This window comes from Tribolium madens, unplaced genomic scaffold (genome assembly GCF_015345945.1).
Source record: "Tribolium madens isolate multiple individuals breed KSU strain unplaced genomic scaffold, Tmad_KSU_1.1 Scaffold_20;HRSCAF=117;Tcas5.2_LG4, whole genome shotgun sequence".
In the NCBI taxonomy this organism is placed as follows: domain Eukaryota; kingdom Metazoa; phylum Arthropoda; class Insecta; order Coleoptera; family Tenebrionidae; genus Tribolium; species Tribolium madens.
Genome location: NW_025400985.1, coordinates 5,364,142 through 5,378,671, shown reverse-complemented (window position 1 = coordinate 5,378,671; position 14,530 = coordinate 5,364,142).

Genomic DNA, 14,530 nt, shown 5'->3' with positions numbered 1-14,530 from the left:
GTTTCTTAGTAACGCTAACCCGGCAAATTCAAATTTTGATTTTTTTGAGGATCGTTTTCGCCCAAATGGAGTTAATTGGAAAATCGACAAAAATGTCGATAAGATAGCCCTCTTCAAGCATTACAAGCTCCATCAATCAGATTTTGATTTTGGTTACTTCTGCAGCCGGTATCTAGTAAAAGTACAAAAATTTTTACAATAAAAGCATTAAACAGACTTATAATTTAGAATACAGATTTCTTGTTTCCTCTTCTAATATCCTTGTAACTTGGAAAATTATTTTTCCAACATAAATAAAAACAGTATGTCTCCGGATTGGGTTTACAAGAGGAAAACATTTTTTATCTTTGATTTTATGCCAAAACTGCAAAGGAAATACATTTTTTGCTTCAGCTGAAACGAGCAAATCTGTACTTTTAAAACTTCATTATTCCGATTCAGTGAAAAGAAAAGTTAATTTTTCTCTTGATTTTTGACTTTTTTAAGTCCTATCACATTGGCGGTTTTATTTATTTGACAACTATATGTCACTTTGACAATTAATTTATAAATTAAATAATGATAATTCTTGTTAAAAATGACTTTGTTTCTTATCCTAAGCTGTTTCTTTGAGTTGCTATTTATTAAAATTATGTTTTTTACAAATATTTTTGTTATTTAACTTGCGTAAACTCATTTGTCAAAGTGACATTATTGTCAAAATAATAAAACCGCCAATATGATAAAACTTAAAAAGCAGAGAAAAAGTCCAAAATCAAGAGAAAAATTAACTTTTCTATCTACTGAGTTAGAATAATGATGTTTTAATTACAGATTTGCTGGTTTCAGATGAAGCAAAAAATATTTTTCTTTTTGCAGTTTTGGCGTAAAATCAAAGATTTTTTTTCCTCTTGTAAACTCAATCCGAGGACATACTGTAGAGTCAAAGTGCAAAATTTAAACTCTTATAACTTCGAAATTTTTATAGATAATTTTTTTTTCACATTTTTGCCATGTTCCTGGTACTTACCTTAAATGGCATTTTTCTCACAAGTTCTGTGTTCCCCAGTTTTTGAGGTAGCAAAAAATAATTAAAATTTACAACGTAACTACCATTGGGTGGCTAACATAAAACAATTGTCATTATTCTGGTGATTAAATTTGTTCTGAATGACATTAATGACATTTTTTGTTTGAATCAGCCTTTTAATTAAAGATGTATTTAGACTTCTACAACCTATACTTGATGCACATTAATATAAAAAAGAGTATACTTTTAAGGGATTTTCTTGAACATGTAGTGCACACAAGATTTTCAACAGCAAAGGAAATTGTCCAAAATAATCAAAACATTTTTTCGTCCATTTTTGGGCAAGATCCTTCTCGCTTGCTTCAATTCCCCTGTATGGAAACAAGCGATTATTTGCCAATCTGGTGCGTTTCAACAAAATTAAAGCCCCATCCATCCTCGAGCTTAAAAAACAATCTCGCGTTCACCTTTGTGTCAAACAAGTCACAAGCTCAAGTGGGCACCAATGTGCTCTCTTTAATTCTTGTTTAACAACAATGGTAGATAGCCATGGGCAAGACCCATTCCGAGTGCAGACATAATGTGATTGTGGTTAATCGTATAACGGAAATCAGTGGATGCACCCAATGTCAAAATGCATCGACAGTAATAATGTACCGACGGGGCCGATTCCACTTATTATCGAGCGGACTAGCCTGCCAGGGGGCCATTACTTATCCTAAACTGAGTCCTTTAACAGCCACCAGTCGACTAATACTAATACACTTATATGTGCTCATTCAGGCTAGTTTTATTGTCATCATCACCTTTATAAAGCCCCACGGACTTGCACATTTGGGCTTTTTAAGAGCGACAGAGGTTCATACTGTTTTTAATTTTGATTCATTAGATGTCGTTGGATGAAATAAATAATGACCTCGTGGAAAGATCCCTTGCTATATCATGTCAACAGCTAACGCTGTAATTGGCGTAAAGGATAATTCAGTTGACAGTGTCATATAAATTCAAATATAATATCTCTAAACTAACAACTTGCAAGACAACTAAATACTTATTTCAACAAAAGGAGTTTCAATAGGAGTGGAAAAGGGTTCAGAAATCTTGGATATAATTTTTCAAGTTTCAAGCACGCAAGCAGAATTTACAAAGCTTTTTTTCTCTGACTTTTTTTTGTAGTGGAACAACTAATTTAGAAAAATCAATAACGTGTTAAAACTATTTAAGAAGTTTAAAACGTAGATCTACCAGAATAAAGAGAACAATTAAATTAAAATAAGAATGAATTAAAATCTTAAACTACAATACGTCTTGTGTCGTAATAGCTATAGCCAGACTCTCCATGTCGCAACTGCGTTTTTTGAGGTGAAATAGGTCAGAAACATTTGATTTTTATATAAAAGGAGGATCTGTGTTTCAACTGTATCCTACTGACAAATTTTGAGTCAGAAGGTTTCACTATTTTAAACAGAAAAAACATTGTGAAAAGTGACAGCAATGGCGATATCAAATTTTTAAGATTTTGACGGTAGATTTTGTTCTTAAAAAATTTGATTTCTGGATTTTTGTAATTTTCTGCTCGAAAATTATCTCTACTTTTAGTAGTAATTAATAAAAGATTTTCTACATTCTTTTTTTTAATGTTTTTATGTAACATTAAAAAAAAACATTTTTTATTTAAAATATACCGGGTGTCCGTCTCAAACTCGAACATAGGGAAATAATGTTGAATGCGATTTTTAAGTATTTTGCCAATTTATTAGATAATAAAATAAACAGTCATCTACGTGTAAGTAATCAAGAATTAATTGATTTTTATTAAAAACAACAAAAAGTTTTAAATAACAAAGAAAATCAAATACGTTTTGACCATAAAAGCGTGTATTGGAGTTATTATTTATTTTTACTTAACTCCAAATAAATTGGAAGAAAATTTTGGCGTTTTTGACAAGTCCCGCATACTTAAGTACATATTTCATGTATTGATAAATTTGAAAATTGTATTTTGAAGTAAAAATATTTTTATTTTTTTTTTAATCCTTATTTTTGGAATAATTCTATTTTTCGATAGGTACCAGTAACTTACTTGTAGGTTGTCTTGGCGAACAGAAATCAGCAAAAATAAATTATAGGTACCATGTTAAATTCCTATGTTCGCGATTGAGACCGGACACCCGGTATATTTGATATTGTAAACCCCAAATTGAACATTTTTAGGTTTTTTTAATTTCAGCACTTAGTAATGTTTCTATATTTTGTACCTACTATGTGTTCACTTAAAATTGACGATTTCTGGATATTTTTAACAAAACAAGGATTTTTAGAGAAATTAGAAAAAAAATTTTTTTTACATCTTGATATAATACACATAATACACATAAGCCACATTTACTCTAAATAACATATACTATTTTATACGCAAACGAATTTAGATTGATAGTAAAGAGATTGATAGTAAAGAGCAACACTATAATTAGCAAGTAAATGGGCAAAATAAACAGGACGACTGCAAGTGTAGAATCACAACAACGTTTATAAACAAACATCACGCGTCAGTATCTCAATTTGTGTGGAGATTCTCGAAAGAGTTTAGCAACTGACTAGTGCAGTAACTAGTGCAAAATGTCGAATGCTGATGATCTACAATGTACCTATGTAGGTAATAAAGAGACAAGAAAGAAACAACATTGGTAAATGTCAATAATGTCATAGTAAAACTAAAAACGCTTGGGTGCAAAAACAGAATTTTACTCAATGGCTGACATTTAGTCATAAAAGTCACTTTTGTGATGTTTGCGAATAAATATTTCAAAATAAATTTAACTCTTAATGTGTTATGTTATCAATTATTATTATCATGACTCTTTGAAAAGCCATTTGAGAGATTTTTTAGGTTTTGCAATTGTTTGACTCAAAAAAAAATTAATTTTCAATAAGGAAAATGAGCGAGTGAGCAGTAAAACAACTTTGTCTATTCCCAAATTAAATAATTTTCGGTTAGTATTTTTGCGTGTATAAGCTCCAATAATTCAATTAAATTTTCCTACACATCTAACGCGTTCCATGTTGTCGTATTAAATCCACTTGGACGTGCATTAAAGCGTTTAAAAAAATGGTAAAAATCCGCTTTGCTTATCGGGCGTGTCGATTTAAGCAAGGGTTTTGTTTTGTAAGCCTTCGCTTTGTATAACTTCATTTACACTGATTTAAATCGACCCATTGAACCAAAAACATGTGTAGGGATTACACTCGAAGATTCCATAATCCGTTTTGTACATATCCAGCTCTCCATGTGTGTTTTTTCAAATCGCATAACCACGGCACTTTTTTGTTACTAAATTTAACAGAAAGTTCTTGTTTTTTGATGTAGCCGAATGTGCAATTTGAGTTAAAATTTTTTAAATTGAATTTGTAAAAATTTGTTGGTGGTGTTATCGGGCTTGTTGGTTTGTTGAGTACGCGTCGTAAAGATGAGCTAATACGGTGCAAACTTTAACGAAAAGGCAAATTCGCTATCACCAACCACCATAAACAAGTATCTCACGTCCTGGTTGGCTTTATGCGAAACAACATATTACTCTTATCTGTGACTCTTACACGAGGAACAGAATAACTAGTTAGCTTTATCGCTTCACACTTCATTCTAAGCGAACTGAAAATGGCAAAAGTTTAGTGGCAATGTTATATGCTCGGTCCCGCTATCTTGAAAAGTTTGCTCTCGAGCTAACTGGTAACTGCATCATCTCCCCCAAATCTCCCTGCACAGCACACTCCTTCATTACATCCGCGCCAACGGATCCGTGATTTTATTAAAATGTCAACGTTTTTCTTGTTGATTCTTCCAACTTCTTGCTGGGTCCCGGAATTATACGCGGTACTCCCGGATTCTAATTAAAATTTTAGAAGTTTGATGGCAGCAAAGCCTGGACTAGACGGCCATTTAAATAATTCCGTTGTTTCACGGCGACTTTCTACCTCTCTCTCGGATTTGATCGAAGAGAAAAATTGTCTCGGAGACGGATTTAGGAGGAAGAAGACACGTAATAATGGCATAAATTAACCCTCATTAAATCCTTGCTTATTCCTTGGTGTGTTTCAAGAAATGTTGCTGGGGCCGTTGAAGATGTTAATTATTTGGGTCGCCCCCGCAACGTACCTATTTGGAATGTTATTTCAGTTCGTTTGTCTTTCCGCTCCTTGATTATTTAATTCAGGCCTTTATAATGAGAGAAACGAACTGAGAAAGATAATTACAACAGAAAATACGGTCTCGGGAACTAATAAGATACTCGTACACCTTCGCTTTAGTCGAAAGTCGCCCTTGTTTCTTATTACAGGGAGAGTTGCGACAAATCTCGTACAAGCCAGACCCGCCTTGTTTACAACACAAAAAAAAACATTCCGAAAGATCATCATCAACAAAGACCATTTTATAACTAACATTTGTTACAAAGATCTGCTTTTCTTAAATAAACATTTTCCAATGCTGTAATTTTCCTAAAATAATTTTACTAATTATATTTGAATAAAATGTTAAAAGCAATATTGGATTCTTTTTGAGACGAAAAATATAGTTTTATAAGCTAAAATACCCTACGACAAGTAATTTTTGAGTTATGGGAGTAGCCGAGTAAAATTAATTTGAAAATTTTCAGAGAATTTTGTAGCTTTTCTAAAAAACTATTAGTCGCAGGACAATATTTTTTCTTTTCGTTGCGATGTTCGACAATAATTCTGCAGCTATCAGCTTATTATTCATTCTGGGATTTTCGGAAGTAATTAGATAAACATTTTGAAGAAAAATCGGAAAAAAATAAAAATTTTATGCATTTCACATTAATTGACTGACAACTTTACTAAATTTAAACCGTCTAGTAAAGGGGTTATATTACACCACCTATCTACAGTATGTCCCCGGATTGAGTTTACAAGAAGAAAAAAAAATCTATGATTTTATTCCAAAACTGCAAGGGAAAACATTTTTTGCTTCACCTAAAACGAGCAAATCTGTACTTAAAACTTCATTATTTGGATTCAGTGAAAAGAAAAGTGAATTTTTCTCCTGATTTTAGACTTAGAATAATTTTTATCTGCTTTTTAAGTCATATCACATTGGCGGTTTTATTTATTTGACAACTATAGGTATGTCACTTTTTTACCTACATTTTTGTTATTTAATTTGCGTAAACTTATTTGTCAAAGTGACATTGTTGTCAAAAAAGTAAAACCGCTAATGTGATTGGATTTAAAACGCAGAGAAAAATAATAATTATAAGTGTAAAATCAAGAAAAAAATAAACTTTTCTTTATACTGAGTTAGAATAATCAAGTTTTAATTACAGATTTGCTCGTTTCAGGTAAAGCAAAAAATATTTTTCCTTTACAGTCTTGGCGTAAAATCCAAGATAATTTTTTTTTCCTCTTGTAAACTCAATTCGGGGACATCTATCAAACCTACTAACCTTTTAGCAACCATTTTTACATAAAATTAGTCTTGATAAATGGAAATAATTTTATTTATTTTATTAACAATTACATTCACGAAATACAAAAATTTATGAAATGCAAAAAATATACCTATTCGAAATCTCGTTGGAAAAGTCGTTTTACTAAATTCGTATGGTTTATAATTCAAACAAAGAAACAAACCATAATAATCGTTTATAGAGTTTTATCAAAAAAAGAAATCTTGACTCGATGTGTTTTTCTTATCGTATCTTGAATTGAAAAACAAGAAAAATATTTGTTTTTAGAGTGACTATTCTAAATTTTTATTTGATTTGATTCTAGTTTTGATGACAATCATGATATTTCTTATTTTTTTATCTCTTAGAATTGTGTAATTGCAAATTCCTGTTACTTTCGACTCAATAAAATTAAAGCACGTTCAATCTGGTAGCAAAAACTTTTTTCTCTTTAATTTTTGTACAATAACCACACGGACTTACGTAACTATTAAATAGTTAATTCGCAATTAAATTTCAGTTCAAAGTAAGTATCTAAGAAAATGTCACAAGAATTAAATTATATTGAATTCAATTTACTTATGTTAACTGGGAAACACGAATAACATAAATTCAGAACATACTCGTACAAACCAGCTTACTGCGAGAAAGTCAAAATTTCTTGAGAGAAAAAAACTTTTTTGTATATTACAGAACGCGACATCTAAATAGTCAAAAAGCGACTAATTAATGATTTAAAATTAAAGGGCACATTACAAAAATAGTATAAAAAACTTGTATCATAATACCTAGAAGCATTCATTCTTTAAAATAATTCCTGGCTGCATCACTCGTTTTTTAAACTTGAATTCGTTCCTCAAGACTGGTCCTATGAAACTTGTTTTTTAATATACTATTTCGGTTGTAAAAGTTAGAACTTTTTTACTTTTTAAATGTTAAATATTTTTTTTAACAATTTTTGGTAATATCCATGTGATACCACTGAGTTGATGCGAGACTTTTTGATGTCTCTGTGTAGGTGAAAATGACGAAATACAAATATTATAAGAAAGCCTGCAAGTTTAGCGGTTTTCCTAATGAAGTAATGAAGTGTGTCGTATTAGGGCAGGGTATTCCTCAATCAAATGGGTGTTTAATAGCAACATATTGCAATTCTCTCGAGATAAGGTCCCTTATTACGACACTTGCTCTCCGGAGACATTAGCCGTTGATAACACAATAGCAAACAGCGATAGTGGCCAGAGATAAATAGGACGAGATACAACGGTCCAGATAACATCCCCCAGCGTGCCACCCCCGTGACAATAGGCGGCCGCCTGACATGTTCATTACATAGACTCTGATGTGTATTAATGCGACTCGAATTGCTTATCTCGTTAATATGACGGACTTTGATGAGTTTTTAAATCACTATTGTTAATAAACACCCAACGGACTGAAAAAATTGTGACCCCTTCACTGCTTCGAATTAAAAGGAATGGGATCGGACGCAAACCAATTAAATTATTGTTACTTTTTAATAACTTTGTAATTAAAAGGAAAAAATAAATGACAAACAAGGGGCAATATTAATTAGGCTTGATCTGATGGAAGTAATCAATTGGAATTGGGTAAATAACATTTAATTACGTTTTAAATTTATTCTCAAGTCCATCGGCTAGAAAAATGACTCCTGAAACAAATAATAACTGAATTAGCATGAATTTGCATGGATCTGATTTTTCAAAGACGCAAATAAGTTAATGATGTGTAATTCCATTGTGCAAGGTTAAAAGGACCCCATCGCTAACTCACAAATAACAGTACATTGCGGACAATAGGGCAAAGACGTGTGTTGGTAATTCCCGTGTCCGTTCGCGTCTGGTGTATAAGCGTTTCCGCGCCCCTAAACTTCCCTCTAAAGACATGCAGAATGTGTTGGGTGTTCCGTGTGAACCAAGCATGCAATTACTGTAACGGAGGCTGCAATCAGGGACGACATGTGGCGTCTTCCTGCTGATGAGAACTCATTTCTGCCATTCATTACAGACCTGTCGATTTTCTTTAATTTCTGTCCTCCCTATTTTTATTGGATCTTTTGTCTGTGCCAAGAAACATTTAAATTTGGGGCGTTTTCTGAAAAGATCGACCTTTTGTCGGAGTTGACGGCGAGACCCCTCTTTCCGATTATTTTGCACTTATTTTTAAATGCGGAAAAGGCTATTGTGAAGCGCACTTTTAACGAATTCCGCAAGTCGAACTAAGACAAATCGAAGCGGAAATGAAGGGATGTCAATCAAAACGCTTGTTGGCGAATTTAGGGAAAAGTGGGAATTTTGACATGAGAAAGTTCGAGTTGTGTATGTAGTACAAGTTGAATTAACTAAAATTATAAAGACGAGCTTCAACTCTTAACATGAATATGTTAAAAATAAAAGAGTAAACTGGTACCATAACATTTTTTCATAAAGCGTTGGCTAAATAGTGTTGCAAGCAGAAGTATCCTGATTTTATTCATTAATTAATATACTTCATTTTTTTTTACTAAGATAATATTTGTGAAATCATTACTCACCATCAGGTTACCCTTTGCTTGGTGCTAAACTCGAATAATTTTAATTATTTTAAAAAGTGACTTATGGGAATAGATTAGGTACTTAGATTAGACAAAAATGCCCTTTATTACCTTCATTATTCACTTTCAAAATAATACAGTAAAAAGAAAAGAAAACAAAAAGGAAAAAGTTTCAAGACGTTATTAATAATAATACACTGGTGCCCAAAATTAACCGGACAACTAAAATTTTGCGATTTTTCAGATTGCAATATTTTTGTTATTCTTTGTTGGATTTTGACGAATTTTTGTTCGGCTTAAAGAATAGACTTTGCAGAACATTTTAATTTAATTCAATAACATTTCTAGAAATCTTATACTTAGAAGATGAGAGCACTGTTTTTTACTTTTTTTTAATACTGAGCTGGTGTGCAACAGAGAGAAATTTAAGTTTTTACTTATTTCAGATTATTGCCCTTTCTTTTCTAAATGAGGATCAATTTATTTAAAATTTTATTTTCTGCTGCCCCAGAGATACAAAGCATTGAAAAAGACGTTGGTTTTCTAATGTTACTAAATATTCGATCAGAAAGTAGGCTACATAAAAAGGTAGTTAAACCGAAAATTATTGCTTATGTCACCAAAAGAGCACAATTAGGTTTGATCACAAAAAATCTGCAAAAATTGGAAATTCAAAGGATTACAACAAGTAAAACGGTTAATTATTGGAAGCTTCCATGCCCCTATTTTGACGTTTTGGCTCAAGAATTAAAATTATGGAAAATGTGGTACATAATTCAGAAAAGAATGGGCAATCTGAAATCAGTAAAAACTTAAGTTTGTCTCTGTCGCACACCACAGGTCAGTATAAAAATAAATAAAAAAAACAGTGTCTTCGTCTTTTAAGTATCACATTTAGAAGACAAAATTAGAAATGTTATTAAATTAAATTACAATGATCTACAAAGTTTCTTTTTTAAGCCAAACAAGAATTCGTGTCGAAATCCGACAAAAAATAACAAAAATATTGCAATGTGAAAAATCGCAAAATTTTAGTTGTCTGGTTAATTTTGGCGGCCATAGTTATAGGAGTATTTAAAATAAAATGTAAAATTTAACACATTCTTTTATTCTCAGAGACTATGTATTTTAAAAGAATAAAATTATTTTACTTTAAATGGGGATGTTTTTACTCAAATTGCTCAAAAATTATATATTAAGTAAAAACTGCTGGTATATTTTCTATTAAAGTGCTATTTGAAACAATTTTATTGAAGTGGGGAATATCTACATTGAAAGTGATTCAAAACCTGGAAAACGGAACAAATACATAGAAGACTTAAATGTTTCAACTTTCGACTAATAATTTTGATATTACATCGAGAGAAAATTAAGATCTTTAAGCTATCATTAAGATCTTATTATTTTAACCATAAAGCCGTATGATGTTTCTAGGGTGCATAAAATTGAAAATATCTAAAATCTCGATAAATGATTTTTAGACCACTTACAGAAAAAAATCAAGTTTTTTAAGAATGACCTAAGGAAAGATTTTTTTAAAAGGATCTCATTCAAAAAACGTTAAAATAAAAAGAATAATGAAAATCAAAAAGGGCACCTTAAAGTAATAATAAGTACATAGTAAAAAAATCACATTTGGATATAAAAATTTATTTGATGGATGGATATTGTAACACGCTTGGTGAAACTGAACACAAACATATTATTTTTGTTGAGTTGGTATAGAAATGATGGTCTTTTGTTGTCCCAGGATTATTTGGAAAAATTCTAGATGGAGTGACCTTTCGGCCTCGCGTCGCGTTATAAATATCACAATAAAGTTTTTCATAACAGAAAGATATTTTATGGCTTCATATATCTCCGTAAATATTCGGTATCTCACCCTTATTTTCCATTTAAGTCCGTCTTCGGTGTATAAAGTTGGGTTGGCTGGACGTACGCCAATTCTCGAGTAAAGTCACGTTTAATATCAGAGCTCCTAAGGTAATATTTTGTGGCTATTCCTATAAAGTTCCGTCGTAAATTTCTCAGCGATTTTACATGAATTTTAAGCAGGATCTACAAAGTTTCCTTTTCTGCCGTTTTGATTTAGAAATGGAGGGTGCACGTGCAGAATGAAAGTCGGTCAAATAGGGCCGAAACGCGTCGGTTTTTGGGGTTAATTCGAGTGTACCGCAATCGATTAGGCATTGGTCGCACGAGTGGAGACGAGCACAAACACTACATTAGCAAAAGCTCTTTTGTAGATTCGACGTGTGTACACCCATCGTGGGCAAAAACGGATCAGAAGACGACCCACGCCCGGTCGATACGTCTACAGATAAAAGTTTTTGGTGCGCCCGAGAAATCCTCGACTTCGTGTTCGGAAGTCGAAGTCACATTCTGGAAGAACGATCATGAAAATGTACAATAACACGGGGCAAACGCTGCCCGAATATAAATTCTTAACATACCTCAAACGGCTGTTATTATTTTCGCAAATAGAAATTAAAAATTATTTACGGTGAACGGTCACAGGGACCGTATGTAACGTTGGGCCCAACTCTTCGATAGTTCGATTGTGTAAACATTAACCAATTGAGTTTTCTGATTCGGTGGATTCACCACAAAAACCCAGCGTGAACAACGGTCCTTCTGCCTTTGTACCACTCATATTTCACTCCATTTAAGAAACGATCGACTCGATCCACATTATCGATTATAACTTTGCTTTTTCTTAACAAAATCACGCAAACACACCAGGACTCATCGTTCTGAGGGACGCTATGTTATTCACATTCTTACACTTCTGTTGTTCGCCGAGTACTCATTCATGTTTTTGTGGCCCCAAACAGGTCTCTCACAATGGCTATTTTAGTTTTGTGCAGAAATTGCCGGACAAAACTGTCCTATTCTTATTATATTCCACAAAAATTCTGGGACTGAGAATAGTTGAAAAATTTATTGTCTAAGAATACACCCCTCATCATTTAAAATGAACATCATAAAATCTTTATTGTACTTTGGTATACAGGGTGTCCCAACGAGTTGAAAAAGTCTATTAGTGACCTTTAAATGGTAAAATTAAAAAAAAATTATATGTATAGGACATTGATGGATACTAATCTAGTCCATCGCCTAAAATTATTTTCAACTATACAGCGTGTCTCAAAAATAAGTTACAATACAAACTTGTTTTTTTTTTAATGAAACGCCATATGTTTCTTAGCGTTTTTGGATGTAGATTTTGATGACAATGTTTTGACGAAAATATACACTTTTTAAAAATGTGTTACACAAAAGCTAAGACATCTAGAAATATTTTTTTTACTACCGCAATGAAGAAGGTCGAAGCTATAAGGATGTAACATTTTTTTAGTGTGTTGGATTTGCAAACATAAAAAAATGGAGGCGTTTGTTAAAGGTTCAATAACTTAAAAATATTAAATGGAACACCCTATTTATTGTTTTTGCATTTAAAAGGTTATTAAATTGTCTTTCTAAAATTATTAACTTTTATGTGGGTATAATCAATAACTAAAAAGATATTTAACGTTAAACATTAAAAAAATAATTACTATTGTTTCAGTAGCCAAAAAGTGCACAGTTGCACAATAAAATAATTCGAAGTATTTATAACGTCTTTTATAATCTCTGGATAAATCAACGGATAAGTGATCCGTGGTGGAATTACTATGTTACTGTAATTAATATTGAATGTTAAATATCTTTTCATTTATCAATTCTATACATTAAAAGTTTACTTTTTTAGATAGACAATTTATCAATCTATGTATTAGATGCAAAAATAAAAAAGGTTTTCCATTTAATTTTTTTAAGTTATTTAACTTTTAACAAACTTCTTTACAAATGCAAAACACTAAACAATTGCTACAGCTTTAAATTCTGTACTTTCTTCTTTGCAGAAGTAAGAAAAATTTTGTTCTAGCTGTCTTAGTTTTTGTGTAATAAATTTTTTAAAAGTGCATGTTTTCGTCGAAAAACGTCTTATTTCTAAAAATAAGCGAAATCGACTAATAAAAGTTTAGCGTAAAAACATTGTTTTAAAAGACTACATCCAAAAATGCCTAGAAACATACGGTGTTTTATTTAAACATGTTGTATGGTTGAAATTAATTCTAGATTAGTATCTATCAATGTCCTATAATTTGTTTTTTAAATTTTATCATTTAAAGCTCACTAATGGACATTTTCAACTCGCTGAGACACCCTGTATGTACCATAAAAAAGCGAAATAAAAGAAATTGAATCAAAAAAATATAAAAACTCTAATATTGCAAATTTTGGCTGTCGCGAGGCAATAAAACGACTTCCTTCTAATTCTGCTTTTAGTTAGCATTGTCATGTCACACATGATATTGTTGGCACATAGTTATAATTACTCTTGTTGACTCGAACTTTTGTTTGCAAAGTCAAAACTCGTTAGAACCCTTCATTTAGCACTCTCAGCTAAGTAAATTCGAAAACGGCTTGAAAAACTCCCCAAAAATTATCATTTCCCTTTTGACAATATCATCTTTCCCAGCCAATTAAGCAGCCGGTGCCCTCGAGGTCCGCGCAAAACTCCACGGGAAATCTTATTAGTGCAACCCTTGCAGGGGTTACGCTGCATTAGAACGAACTTCTTTACCATTTCGTAACAATCGACGCGCCGTCGAAAATTGATGATTTTTTTGTGGATATTTGAGAGAGCGGCCTTATCAGGACGCATACATGTGTATGAATGTGTATGTATTATCCTTGCACGATCATAAATACGAAGCGACATATCGGGTCGTGGTTTTCCTGTCGGCAAACCGGCCAGGAAGCGTGCTAACAAATGGCTTTGTGACATCATATTTACACCCTCCGCTACAAAAATAATATATGTCCGCTCGAATCATTGAGCACAACGTCGACGTCCCGCCGAGACGCAGAAATATCACCACACATATACACCCTCACAAACAACTCTGATTTCCACACACAAAAACTAATTAACCTCGAAGGGGATGGGGTGAGAAACTTCCGGCAACACCTCATTTTTTCTTCAATTTTTTTAAGTTTGAGGAGCTAAAAACTGCCGTAAAGTAGGAAGTAAAAAAATACTAATTTTAAGAGCAAAAATTAGTTTTTTTCAAGTTATTTTATGATTTTTGTCTTTTAATATAGTATACCTCCTATTTGACTGTTTTTATTTACCTATTTGAAACTGAGGTTTTTTGAAATAAAAGCACTTATAGCATAAACTCGACGTTTTTTCAAAAAGTCAATTTAAAAATACCTAATTATTTAAGAAAATATATGTTTTTTTTGTGAAATATACAGAACATCAAATTTAATTTGTTTATAGGCAATTATATTTTGTCTATATTTACATGTTTTTTTATAAATCTTGGATAAAAACAATTGAAGGAATTGCTCCATTTAAATTTCAAAAATTGTTCCGCTTACAGTAGCTTTTATTTTACTGCAGAATGACTTTACAGATTTTAAATTTTTAAATGTTAATAAATATAATGTAAA